Here is a 14,892-nt window from a genome sequence, read left to right on the forward strand (position 1 = left end):
CCATAAGAACAAATGAGTAAGTTAATGAAAACCCTTCGGCAGTGAGGAATTTTCACTTAAAAAGTTTCAAAAGAGCCTAGATTTACAGCAACTACTGAGATATGGGAAACTGTGAGCCTTTAAAACAGGGTGGAGGGCTGGACCTGGTGAGAAGAGAGAAACACATTGGGCAAAGATGCTGCCAATCATGGCTTCCTTAACGCTGAGTGACTCTCATGGATGTCTACAGCCTAGGCCTTCACCAGAGTTCCAGCTAGCTCTTGGCTGCTCCACAAACACACGTCCTGAGTTCTAACGACAAGGACTGTCCCTGCAGCATGAAGGAACATCCGTAGCTGTCCTGTTGTAAGGCGCGCAAGGATGATTAAGAACACTTTGCTAAGGAGTAAACAGAATTTTAGGTCACGTGTGTGGAGATGTCACCATTTAATAACATGACAAAATCTATCTATCACATAGGCACGAACACAGAACAATATAAAGAGGTTAACAGAAATTGATGGCGTCCCAGGTTTAATTTTCCACTGGATCGGAGTCTTTGGTGATTGAAATAGACAAAGATTTATAGGGTTATCCTGTTGAAGAGGCTCTGCTAATTACTGGCACTTGTCATTTCTCCGTAGCTTTATCTAAGTCAAGAAGGCTAACTAGCTCCTTTTCCCCCACTGTGCATTGTTTGTTCAGGAGCTTTTGCTGAGGAAGCCTTTATTCATAACTGCACCTCATTATTAACAGGTTCATAAATAAATGAGTCCTAATATTTTTCTCCGTTAGCATTTATGATAGGGACATTTGGTCTACAAAAGATTACACTTGTCTTTAATAAAAATAGGCAGTTGTACATGAAGCCTATTAGGCCCTTGTTACTCTGGAGGAGGCGGAAAGGGGAGGGACCGGAGTTTAGATATAAAGCAATAACAATAACCTGGTGTGCTGCCTCACAGTGAAGGCAGAACGCCAGATGAGCTTCACTGCTCGGCCCAGCCACCACTGCTTCTGCGGGCCTTCAGCTCTCTACGATAGAAAGGACATCAACAGGCATTCAGCTAGAATGTCTGCAGTACTGTATGCTAGCTAAGTATCACAAATTTTATATATATATATATATATATATATATATATATATATATATATATACATACACACATAAACACACACATACATATTAGTAGGTATCATTTGTGATATACATAATTCGGTATGTTATATATATTATGTATAAATGATTATCTATGTCATATGTATACATATTTTTCTCTCTTTAAGTTCAAGCATAGGTTGTCTCAAACTGCTGGTGTGAACCTCCAGGTGCTAGATGAGTGACTCAGCTATACTGTGTTGGGCTGAGAAAGACTTAGTTTCTTTAAAGCTCTAGACTGTCAGACGTGAGCAGTGAGCTTGAGGAATGTTGCACTGGGCTACCCACGGACAGAAGAGTACAGGAACTCACAGGAAAGAGGTTCCCAGGTGCCAAGAAAGAGTAAAGTCTGTATGGGTGAGAAATATGTCAGGTGTTCCCCTTCTTCCTGCCTGCAGAATGGTGGCCGTGTGCTCAGACTCAGGTGAGTGTGGTGGTAAGAGAGACTTTGAATGGGGTATTTGTTGAGCCTAGAGGTCCTTGTTAGTCGGGGGGAAGACAGCGCTGGCTGCAGTAAGGGTGGGATCCTAGACCTTACCAACAAGACAAGCTGGCTCTTGGGATGAGGATGGGAGGGGGTGGGGCTGAGCAAGCAAGTCAGATACAAGAAGGAAGAAACTGAAAAAAGCAAGGGCTTGGAGCGTGGGATGGTGTATGCCATGTCAGAGAGGCAACTGCACTGAGATACCACGCAAACAGGCTGGTTCATAGATCAAGGAGAGCCAGGTATCCCAAGAAAGCTCAGACTGAGACTGGGGAAGGGAGTGAGCCTTGGAATGCCCAAATGGAGCTGTTAAGTGGACCCCGGCTAAAGTAGATGCCTTGGAGTGTCACAGGATCTGCCTGAACAAAGAAAGAAAGAAGAGCCAAGGCAGAAGATTCAGAATCTGAAAGAGCAAGGAGCAGGTCTTGGAAGTCGCCAGGAACAGAGAGGAGCAGAAGACCAAGAGATTCTAACACAGGAGAACAAGGCCTCAGGCTACAGTGACTGGCAGATACAGGGGTGGGGTTGACTGCACAGCCCTTGGCCATGCATGCCCAGCCAGTTTCCTTTTCCGGGCCTCTCTGGACATGACGAGGTTTGAAGGAGCAGCAGGGAGTTTTAAGGAGTCAAGGATCCATCCGCAGAAGAGACAAACCAGAGAATGAACTAGAACATGGGAAATACAACAAAACTGCACCAATTCCTTGTACAAGGCCATCATTATTTTTCTGCATCCCTTCTAATTAGCTTCAAGAATCTATACTTCCAAGTGTTCCTGTGTATGTATACATGAGCATAATTTTACTGCTCAACAGAAAGACACACCTCAAAATGATTGTAACAGAACTGTATGGTAGGTGCTGTGTGCCATCACATGGCTATCATCAGAAAATGCCAAACACATAAGAAGGAAGAACCTTCTTACATTCGTGACACCCAAAGTGTTCATATTTATTAGCTGATTTGTGATTTGTGTACTTCCCCCAAGTCCTTTGTTATGGTAAAAAAAAAAATCTGGCTGTCCCTCTGCTTTGAGGGGAGAGAAACTCCAGATGAGCTGTGTCCCCTCAGGACTTTACCTGAGGAAGGCAGGCGATCATACATCCACTCCCTGTACGTGGTCCTGGCACTCTTCACATTTTTAGCAGGGTTCTGAAAAGATGTGTGTGTTTTTAAAGGCACCCTTCTTACTTGAGGACATCCATTTTGCGCCTGTGTCCCTCTCATTTGCACATGAAAAAAATCCATCACTGTGTATACAAATGCCAAATTGCAATGCAAATAGGCATTTGTGTGCCCAATTACCCATTTTGTGTGTTTGCAAAACGGATGTGCGGGCAAATTCTGCAGGTGTGAGTGGTTAGACTACTGGAGATTTGGCTCCCACTGAGTCAGCACCAAATAAGGTGATGTGTCCTGACAGAGTGTCTGGAAGGAGAAAGCCCACGCGAGGGACGGCCCTTGAACATGGTAACGGGTGTAGATGGCAGTCGGAAAAGCCACAGAGGAAGGTTAAAAACAACAGAAGTTTGCTCAAAGCAGGAGAGCTGGGGCTCTGTAGTTGATGTGTCATGCACCTTAGAAGCACTAAGGGTCTCTGATACCTGGCCCTAAATCCTTTAAAGCCGAACTTTTTAATCCAGGAACACATTTATTCAAATACTATGTTGTCACAAGAAGCCATAAAATGACGTCTGCCTTCTCGACAAATAGCAGTGCACACTGCTGAGTGGTGCTACAGACACGGCGCCATCCACAGATGTCTGGGACTCACATCCCTTTGATCAGTGATTCCCATCAAACCTCCACCCCGTCTTCCATTCCATGAGCTTGACTACTTTACATCTCTCAGGTAATATTTGTCTTTTACTGACTGACTTCTTGCACTTGGGTTAATGTCCTCAAGTTCATCCATGCTGGTGCGCATAGCAATGGCTTTATTCAAATGGAATAACTTTCCAATATATGTGCGTGGTATGATTTGATCAATTCATCTGTCCGTGGGCATTTTGGCTGTTTTCACATCTTTGTGGTTGTGGGAAGTGTTGCAATGAACATGAGCTTGCTAATACCCTTCTAGGTCCAGATTTTATCTTTTTTTGGATAAATACCCAGAAGTGGGATTTCCTGATCATATGGTAGTTCTAGTTTTAATTTTCTGAAAAGCTGCCATGTTATTTTCCTTTGTGGCTGCACTGTTTTACATTTCCACTAACAGGGTACCGGGAAATGCTATTCTTCAAAGCATATTATCATCTTTAAAGTGTGAGTCTAAGAATAAGGCAGCCACACCCACCAGGACTTAGAATACCCTGCTGCTCCCCAAAGCTTCACTCCTGGACCTGTGAGCCTGCCATGCTGTGCTCTGGCCCCCCACCAGACTCTTTGCTGTAGACCCATGCTCTGCTCTGAAAGGCTGCAGCAATGAGATGGCCCCAGGAGATGCCTTCATTCCTTGCCAAAACCCATGGTCACCTCAGCAAACATTCTGCCTAAGACAACACCAGGAAAGGCACGAGGAAGACAGAAGTAGGCAAGACTGATGGCCCCATGTTCATTTTCGTGCTTCCTTGTTTTTGTTTCTCGGATGAATCTAGCTCCAAAAGGGTACATCCAGGAATTCAGTGTTTTCTGCCCAAACATGTGATCCACAACTTCTTCACTCCACTTGTGTTAAAGCAAGCAAGCAAGCAAGCAAACAAACAAACAACAAGGTGATCTGTCAAAAAAAAAAAAAAAAAAACTATGTGAATTTTTGTTGTTGTTAGTTTGTTTTTTTCTTCTTCTTTTGGGTGCCTGATGATATAAAGCCATTTAAATATCACTGTGGCCATCATATAAATTTCATTTTAATTTCCTTTTTATCTATATCTAATACAACCTTAGCTTTCAAAAAACCAGAGCAAAATACAGGCAACTTGCTTGATCATAAAAGTACCACTTTCCTTAGGATGTCAGTAATTCTCAAAATTGCCTAAGATATTTGCTAGATATCAGAAATGGGTAATGTAGTATTTTAAGTGGCAGAAATGCATTAGTATTATGTAAGTACATGGTCCTTAATGTACTAATCTCAGCAATATGTGTAATGAAGACTTTCAGTAACACTTATTTTAAGTGTCCTCTGAGAAATGCTAATTTACAATGAAACACCTATGGAAGTGCATGTGACATCCACATGAATACCAAATGAATTCATTTTGATCAATGCTGTTACAATGAATATAAAATGAATTCACAAAGATAGAACCTTAAAGGACTACCAAATTTTCTTTCAGTTTTACCTGTTCTATGGAGGTTAGCACTATAAGGAATAAAGGTGAAAGTATATACATTACAGACAAGGATGTACCTAATTATACACATAGGCATCCACAGAAAGCTATGTCCACAGTAATGACTTTATTGGGAAGGAACTCTCTGAAACATTCTGTTAACCCAGAGAGAAAATATATGTGCAAAATACTTACATTTGCATTTATAAAATTGTGTATTATATATTAGCAAACATAAAATTTGCATAATGAGAGCAAGTAAACAGATTTTATGGGGTTTAGATAAAAAGGACGGTTCCACAATAGCACCCTGAATTTCCCCAGCTATTTTCAGAATCCAGAGGCTGGTGAATTGACACATATTATTTTAAAATTCAGTAGTGATTTGTGGTTCTCCAAAAATGATCACAGGTTGATGAATGGATGGTGGATAGATGAATGGGTAGATAGTTGTGAGAACTGAGGCTTAGATATGATATGTAAGTGGTTACAGTCTTTATTTAAAGTGTTCAAGAAGCCAGAAGCTTTAGGACATATGTAGCTGTCCATTTCTTGCAAATCCTTTCAACAAATTGAACTTCATGGACAGTGGGCATCCTTTAACCTTTTAGGCTAAGCCACATCATCAGTCACCAGGATTGGAGCACCATGACAATGGTCTGTTTAAAATCTCAAGGAGCTGGTAAGAGCTGGCTGAGAAGGGCTTCCAGGCAAGTTCAGCAAGAGCTTATGTTTGTCTGCATGCCCTGAAGACCACAGAGCTGCTACATCATAGTTCTGTCAGTGCTAAGACTGACCTGCACCAGACTCCAGTCCACACACCTCTGCATCACTTCATCTTTCTCTGACTACCATACACCTAGACCAGTGAGTCTTTCCTCATTTCTAGCCTGGGTATTTGTCATCACTTCATAAACTGCTTAACCCCCAGTTAGTCCTGCATTCTGCCAAGCAGACCATCAGACATTGGATTATAGGGCTCTTATGCTCAAAATTCCTCAGCAATTCCCTCTCATATACAAGCCTGAAATTGAAAATATGGTAGTGTGCAGGCTTGGCTAGCCTGTCCAGCTGCATTCCCCTCCACCATCTCTGCCATGCGTTTTGGTTTCCAGTGGAACTAAATTGCTATGTTCTTCTATGCTTTCTTTTTCTCCATGGCTCCCATTGCCAGGCAGATCCTCTCTTTACCCATCTACCTTCAAAACACCTGCTAGGCTCTTTGAATTTCAGCTCAAAGGCTCTTTCTTCTATGTTTCTTTCCATGTCCCCTTGCTGCCATCTGAATCCCATAGTCTCCATTATAACACTTTTCACACAGACTCATAATCTGCTAACGTGTCTATAGAGTAACCAGAATATAAAATCATGAGCCAAGAACAATATTTTATTTATCTTTGTCTTCCAAGCCATTGCCCAGTGTCTAGCACATAAGGCTTATTCAATGGGTGTTCAGTAAATAGACTTGTTTCCTAAAGATTCTATTGTCCTTTCTGTTGTCCACGCTTCAAACAGACATTTAGAAATCTGTGTTCACAAATTGCTCTGTAAGCACCATTCTGTTTTTAATTGACTTCAGAGCACAGTCTGAATCTGTGTGGGCAAACATATGAGTGTAAGTCCTAATCCTTCTCTAGTGTCACCCAAACCTCCTGGACATCAAATTTCTGTAACAGTTATCTGAATAAAGAGCCGAGATTTAACAACCACATCTTACATGGCACTATGCTCTTCACATGTGTTACTTCATGAAAATCTCTCACTCTCATTGTACTCATGTTCCAGATGAAAAGAAAGTACAATGGTGGAGATCCAGGTGACTCAATCAAGGCTCTGGAAACAAAGAGGAGGAGCTCAATCATGAGCCTGGATGGCTCAAGCCTCAGGCATACGCCTCAACCATCACCTTCCCTGAGAATGCTAGAAGCTTCTGCAAGGCTTGGACTAGAGAACCTAATAACTCCAGAGAGAAAAGTCCATTCAGGGTTCACCATATGCATCTTACATCTAAGTCAGCCACCCGCACCACCAATCAATAAAGGCAGCTTTCCTTTGGCTTAAAGATTTTCAGTAAAAATCCTCCGAGTAATTAACAATTGGGCAATTAATTCTGAAGACTTCACCTACTTTTGGTGAATTTTAGGCTTTTTCGGTAAAGGCTTGCTGCCCTGGTTTTTAAAAACTTATTTTAAAGGACTTGCAACTTCTTCCTACTATTCCTTTTTGTAAAGTGCAAACTGGTACCAGTTTCACTTTCAGCCTTGATGAAGAGTTTGCAAATAGGACACAGTTGGCTTCTGGTCTTCCCTTGATTTTCATAATCGGGCTTTCTTTTTTTTGCAAGGCCTGGAAAGCATCTGAAGCGGACAGAAACAATGTTCTTGAAATGAACTGGCCACTTGGAGCTCAAGCAACTGTTGGAAGGATGGAATTAAACAACAGAGTGGTTGCTAGCTTCTGGGATGAACCAGAGAAGCTTGAATGGGGTCAGTGAGGAAAGGCCTGCCTGAAACCAGAATAGCTGGGACACCTCTCTCTGGAAGAGACACTGCTTGACACCCTAAGGCTACTGCTGTCCTTGGCCTCCCTTGGGGAGGTCTCCTTAAAATGACTCCCATTCACCATTTTCAGAACAACAATGACAAAAGATTTCTAAGACAAAAGCAGTAGCTCCTGTCAATATCTGTTAAGGGGTGTGTGTGTGTGTGTGTGTGTGTGTGTGTGTGTGTGTGTGTGTGTGTGAAAGAGAGAGAGAGAGAATTCACAAAACTACCCACACCTGGAGCCATTTCTAAGCAGAGGGATCAATGGTAAATTTGATAGAAACAAACAACAGTAATAACCCAATGCCCTTTGAAGGAGTTGTAAAAACTTTGATTGGATGACTGTATATCCTGTGGGTGCCTAAACAGAACCCAAGTCCCCCTTTACTTCCAAGTTACCAGGAAACTCTCAAACCAACTAGAACCTTCTCCAGGATGTTATCTTGCAACCTTAATTGCTAAATACCCATTTGTTACTTGTTTCCCACAGCATGTCATCCAGAAACTCCTCCTCCCAGCATTCTATCCTCCAGAAAATAGTACCATCAACTACTGGGGTAATTCTGAAGCCAGCAGGGACATGGACCAACCAGAGAAGGCAAGCAAGGAAATGACATGGCGTCATGGCCTCTGTTGTAGTTTCTGCCTCCAAGTTCCTATCTTGAGTTCCTTCCCCGAGTTCCCTCAGTGATGGGCTGCTATCAATATTATGCAATAAAAAGAATGTGAGAAAAATCGTGAGGGAGAAGCAAGAAAAGAAGGGAAAGGAGGAGAGAAAAGGAGAGAGAGAGAGAGAGAGAGAGAGAGAGAGAGAGAGATTAGGAATGGTTTGTACTCTGGGTAGGAACTATTCCTAGTTTCTCCTCAGCAAAGCATCCAGTCCAGGAAAAACAAATTCTAATTAGAACTCTCCTGTTATATTTCACATTGTATTTTCTACATGTAAATCTTCCAAACAGTTTCTCTCTTTCGGCAATCATTATTTCACATTTATTAAGACAAAGTGCTGTTGAAGGGCTCTGACGGTAGCTGGTAACTCTAGTCTGTCTACAGGTGTCATATTTTATGCTCTAAGAGAAGGTATTGTTCTGTCACTCTCTATGCAGGAACTACGAATGCCTGGAAACAAATGACTTTTGACTGCTGATCAGAACCATGCTTTAATCAGTTACTGGTCTATGATCAATAATTAATCATGCTATTCTGTCTAGGTAATAAATAATGGGGAAAATAGCAATGAATATATAGCTGGTCAGATTCTCCCTGGGGCAAAACAGAAAAGGACCAACATGAAAGGCTGTCTAGAGTGTCCTGTAGAGTGCCAATGAACAGCGTTAGCGGAAATTCCCGTCTTATAAGGGATGTTCGGAAAGGAGGGATTGTCACTGACAGGCGTTCCCAGAACCCTCGGAGATAACTACTCCTACCTGGACCAAAGATGTCTGTGAAGATAAATGAAGAATAATCTGAGAGTGCTATAGGACATGCTAGATGATTCCTGGGTACCAGAAAGTTGTACCTCTATCATCAGACCTCCACCCTCAGAGCTGGAAGTACCTGGGTGGCAACAGGAGCAGAGACCTAAATAGAAAGCAAGCTATTTTATACTGTAATGTGTATAGGTCAAAAGGCGCAGACAAATTGTAACTTCATGCATTAGATCTCACAAGAGCACATCGACTTGACCATTTAAAAGGGTGGTTATGGAATATTTTATAGAGAGAATAATTGTATTAGCTTTCTACTGCTTGGTAGAAAATGGCCACAAATGTCCTGACTTAGAGCTGCGTACAGTAATTATCTCACAGCGTTTGCAGGCCAGAGGTCTGAGAACACTAGCTGGAGGTCTCACTGTGCTGGGTCACGTGCATCTACAGTCACAGAATCAGGGAGAGGGGGGTCTGTTCCTGGGTGTCAGCGGAGAACCCAGTTGTAGTTGGATGGCTAGCTTCCTAACATTTACCCTTAAGAGTCATTCCTTAACCTTTGCATTGAGAATTAGAGTAGAGGTGTAGAGAAGAACGAGTCATGAGGGTGACAGCAGAGTGAATCTACATCCTTTTGTGTACTGTTGGTATTAAGAAAGTCTTGTGAGAATTGTTTTGAACAGCTTAGATGGTTTCTTAGGGCAAAAGGACCGAGCTATCATTTCAATCATGTGGTTGCACCCAAGGTTTTCCTCATATTTTTACAACATGCTAATACAGGTGACAAGGTCCTGTAGTTAGTCTATAGCAATGTTTTTTTTAAATATAAAAATTAGATTACTTTTAGAAATAAGATTTTCAGACTTCCTACATTCTGAGAAAATACAGCCAAACTTGTAAGAAGGGCCTGTAATAAAGGTGATATCTCCCAAAGCCTGGCTCTGCCTCTCTTTCCTAAGAAGCCTGGCCTTGCCAGAGTGGCTCACATTGGCCCCAAAGATGCAGCTGGGCCTACAATCCCTGGCAGCCATGCCACAGCAGAGAACAAAAATTACCTGCAAATTAATTTGGGGAAGATGATAAAGAAAATCTCTTAAGACTATCTAGCCATACTGGGAGCAAGAACACAAGAAAAACGTATTTCTTACATATCCAATACACTTCTACTTATCTATTTGTCCATCCATACGTTCTCTCATTTTCTCTCTGCTAGTGTATTTCTGAGAGGCTTAGTCTTAGGCTTTGCAAATAGCCAAACTCTCTTCAAAACTGTAGTATTGGCCAATTTGCCTTTGAACTGTCCCATGGCCATGGCGGTTCAGCTATTCTCCTTTAAATGTCACCTTTGAATTATGGGAACTGTGTCTTGGGATAGATTCCCTCTGAGCTTGTAAAGACTGCTCATGGTGGCTGGACTATCCTGCCCAGCCAAACAAAGGAGCGTATTCTGAACAGAATGAACTACTTCAGGCATTCAAGAGAACCTGACCCCTGGGATGTTCAACATCCCAAAATCTGTTACGGTGAGGAGGTTGTAGAGCCCTTTAGAAACTGAGGCAGCATCTGCCTCATGTGGACTCTAAATAGGGAAGTGCCAATTACATCTCCTAAGGAAGGGGAACCCTAAGAGGAATCTCTGTCACCCAGAAGTCCCGGTGACCGAAACACTCCCAGGCCCCACTGAGCAGATAAAGGCTCAGAAGAAAGCCTGTCTATGCGTGCAGATGCTCACACCACACAGAAGCACCAACACAGGAGAACTCGACTTGGCTTGCTGGCCGCCCTGACTGGCTGCCTTCGCTGAATTGGAGAGGACTCATAGCCTCTTCAGAGAAGGATCCACAGCCAATGCAAACCAAACACAATCTGCTTCTTTGTGAATTGCAAGCAATTCCCAACTGCCTGATCTAATGGTACGGAGCAGTAGAGCAGATAACCCAATACGGTGGATAATCTCAAAATCATTTTCCATTTGGCTTGTGGAATGAATTAAATGATTTGTTTCAGCTTCAGCAGATTTACCTTCCTAATTATGTTCTTTGTTAGGCTAGAAACATTCAACACTGTAGCATGCTGCCAGGGACTCATCAAGGCAGCAGATGATGGCTGTGGAGAAGATTTGCACAGAGGTCAAAGATCATCAGCTTCCAGAGCCGCGGTTATGTGTCAGCCATTGAACGGGGACATCAAGTGATGAAAGATGTTTCCTATGCAAGGCGGTAACGTGATGTCTGAGACCATTTTCTGCTGCTATTAGAGAAGACCACAAGCTGGGCTGTTTCTAAACAATATGAGTCTATTTGCCTTAAGCTTCTGGAAGCTGGGACGTCTAAGATTAAGGACCACATAGCATGGTGCGTAGTACCAGGTACCAGACAATACTGGCGGGTAGCTCATCTCGCCATCAGCAACCCATTCCTACAGTTATTAACTCACCCCCATGGTGACGGCAGTACACAGCCTTGGGACACAGTCCCCAAACACCTAATAATCTCTGAGAGTTCCCACCTTTCAGCACTGTGCAATTAGAGATTTAGTTTCTGGCATAGAAACCACAGCATATAGTTAAGTGAGACCAGATCTAAAGATGCAAGACCACACCTAAGAGGTGCATGGTTGCAGAATTGATATGCAAAGTATGGAAAGGACCTCCCTGGATGTGCTGTAAATGTTTGTTGACTAAATGAATGGATAGATGAGTGAGGTGTATTTGGAAGGAAGTCAAATAAATATTTTTGACAGTAATTATATGTGAGCTGCCAAGAAGAGGCAACTGACTGTTCACTGTGGGCTTAGAAAGCATGTTCCGAAATCAGCGGCTTCTAGGAGGCAGGCCAAGCTCCTCTGGGCTTTGCACAGGTGGAGAACATGATAGATTCTCTTCTCATCCTACCTGGTAATCTTCTTTTTCCTCATTACTTTCTAGATGTCAACCCAAAATCACCTTCTTGAGAAAATCTTTCAACCCAGACTGCATCTGTGCCCAGGGACACATCTGTGCTCTCTTGTTAGCCCGAACTTCACCTTCTAAGAATGTCAGTGGCTATACAGGTCAATAGCCATCTCCGTCTTTGCAGTACTGACAGGAGGTTCACGTCCTCTGTAGGAATGGAAGCTGCGTGGTGACAAGAACCATGGTCTCTCCTCTGCTGACCACTGACTTCTACTCCATAGCATGGTGGGCGGTGGTCTACAGTGAGGCTGGATCAATATTTATGGTAAGTGACTGAGTTGAATTAAAGTGCTGAAGTGAAGAGAGACCCCTAAGGGAGCTCTAAGAGAGGACTGGATAATACCCAACTGGAGAAGGTGACGGAGTTCTCCCAGAAAAGGGACCCTGTTTTTGTAGTCATGCAGAGATAAAAATAGGCAAGAGTGTTTAATGGGATCAGTAGTGAACTGCTTCATAAGGTTGTAAGGAGATCTAGAAATTATCAAAACATAATAGCACCATTTGTTGAGTGCTTTCTGTAAGCTGTTTTAAAGGATTATCTCATCTACTCATCAAAAACCTGAAAAATGACTGTACTCTATATATCTAGGCATAACTCAAAAGCTTCTAGAATTTAAGGTCACAGGCCTATTCATTCACGCGACTCAGAAGCCCCTGGTCATAACCCCCAAACAACAAAGTTCTGTGTCTAAAAATCTTTGAAAAGGGGACTACACAGTAGTTTGTGGGTACAGAAGCCATAGCCAACCATACAGAATGATAAACACGAAAACTACTGGCCAGCTGCTAATTCCAGATCAAATAAGCACATCTCCATTTAATTTTTACTTGGTTAAGTAAACCTAGCATTGCATAAAGTGGAGAAAATACAAAATATTCTCTCATCCAAAAATTAGTTGATACTGTTTGTCTGTTTCTTTTGATGCTGGGAATTGAACTCAGGACCTTGTACAAGAAAAGCAACATTATCACTTAGCTATTCCCAGCCAAAGGCATCCAGGCACGCTGGTTCTATTCTTTTCCCTTGTCTGCTAAGATTTAAAACTACAGAAAAATATTTAGGCCAGTGTGGCGTCTCTCAATAAATTTGTGTCTGAATGACCCAATTAAAGTGACTACTCTTGAGATAGCTTTCATGAACATGAAAGTCCTGGTGTGGCCAGGATGGTTATGCCATGTTGGTACGGTGAAGTCTGGACCTCTAAGCTAGGAGGAGAAAAGAATGGAGGTTGATTTTGTTCCCTGTTCATAGCCAGCAGAATACAAAGCATCTACCAGACTGGCAGAAAAAACGAGTGAACAATTCTCACACAGTGCATTATAGAATGCTAAAGGGGTGGGGTGGGGTCGGTACAGTGGTACTCAGAAGGCCAAGGTAAGAAGATCTGAAGTTCAAGCCCAGCCTGGGCCACAAAATCCTGAAGCAGATATTAATCTATCTATATTCGTGCTCAGTGCTATAGAACTGAAACATGCAAAATGTTCTGGCAGGAAATAAGTTTGTGTTATTAAAAACATGTGTATTAGGGAGCTGAAGGATGGATGGCTCATTCATTAGTGAACAGCACTGGTTTCTTTTCCTGAGAACTGAGGTTTGATTCTCAGCACCCACATGGCAGCTCACAACCAGCTTGAGTTTTAGTAGCTACAGAACCCTCTTGCAGCCTCTGTGGCCAATGCACACATATGATGTCAGACATCCATGCATGCACAAGAACAAATAGCCATAAAACAAAAATGAATAAATCTCTTTTTTAAAAATTGGTCTCCAAAAGAGGTATTATAAAACATAATTACAAAATAAATAGATAAAATAAATAAATGCGTTGAACAAAATTCCCTTTTCTCCTGTAACGGGCTGTGTTGGCTTACCACTGGCACGCCCTATGTGGCCATTGCAACCATCACTGCCTCTCGGGTAGCATTTCCCGTTATTCTCACTAATAGCAACCAGAATTCTTAAATTTCCTCTCTGGAGGCTTCAGCAGGCTTTCATTTTACAATAATGAGGTCTTGAAACAGATTTACTTTAACACATAAATACACTGTTGAAAACAATACTTAAAAAAAAAACACTACATTTGTCCTAGTGGCCACTGTGACCTCTCAGACAAGTGTACTGGGGCCGGACACAAAGATCCTTGGAGGTTTCCTGGAAGCCGAGCACAAGGCACAGCAGAGGCAATCGTCTTCAGCTCAGGAAGCATTCCTCAGATATCTGGTTCTTAAGACAAGTGAATTATTCCCCACTAATTTATACGCCAGTGAAACTGGCCGGTTGGCAAGCCCACAATTAATATGAATGCCAAGTGGGAAGGCAGCTTTGTCTCCTCGCTGAGGCTACTTCCCAGGCGGCGGCCTCCCCAGCTGAAAATGCACGCCGTGTCTCTCTGTCTTTAAACTTGGAGCAGACGCTGGCGTTTCTTCATCTCCATTCACTCTATCATTATGAAGCATTATACAATGTAATGATGTAATACGCCGGAAAGCCGAAATGTGTGCGCCTTGCCAAAAATAATAATAAGAAAAGTATACAATTATTTTCTGCTATGAAAGCCACTATCACTATCATTTCATCCTTCCCCAGCCAAAATGAAAGCTTCCCTAATGGCTCCGAGTCTCTTTATGTTTGTGAATTGAACATGAATGTGAGAAGTAGGACGTCACCTCGCCTGTACTGAGTTAGAACTTTGAAGGGATGTAAACAAATTTATCACTTGAGCATGGCAGGCTGATTCTAGAATCTGCTCCAGCCATATTTCCGATGGTGTGATTCCTGGTGTGATTCTAAATGTTACCAAGCCTTTATTTGTTAATAACAAATTTTTCTAAAAAGGGCCCGCCTTTTCACGTTTCATTAACATTAACCTACAATCATGAGGCAGTGTTCTGGGCAGGAAGCATATCTCAGAGAAAAGTCACCGTCTGCTGGTGGCTGTGTTCGTGGCTGATTAAATCAAAAAGAATCGGAGTAATAAAATCTCGGAAATGAAGCCAACTACTTGCTCCCTCTCCCCCACCCCTTTCCCAAACACTATTTTGACTTACAGGAGCAGAAAATTATTTTAAGAA

Source organism: Meriones unguiculatus, chromosome 12 (genome assembly GCF_030254825.1).
Source record: "Meriones unguiculatus strain TT.TT164.6M chromosome 12, Bangor_MerUng_6.1, whole genome shotgun sequence".
Taxonomy (NCBI): domain Eukaryota; kingdom Metazoa; phylum Chordata; class Mammalia; order Rodentia; family Muridae; genus Meriones; species Meriones unguiculatus.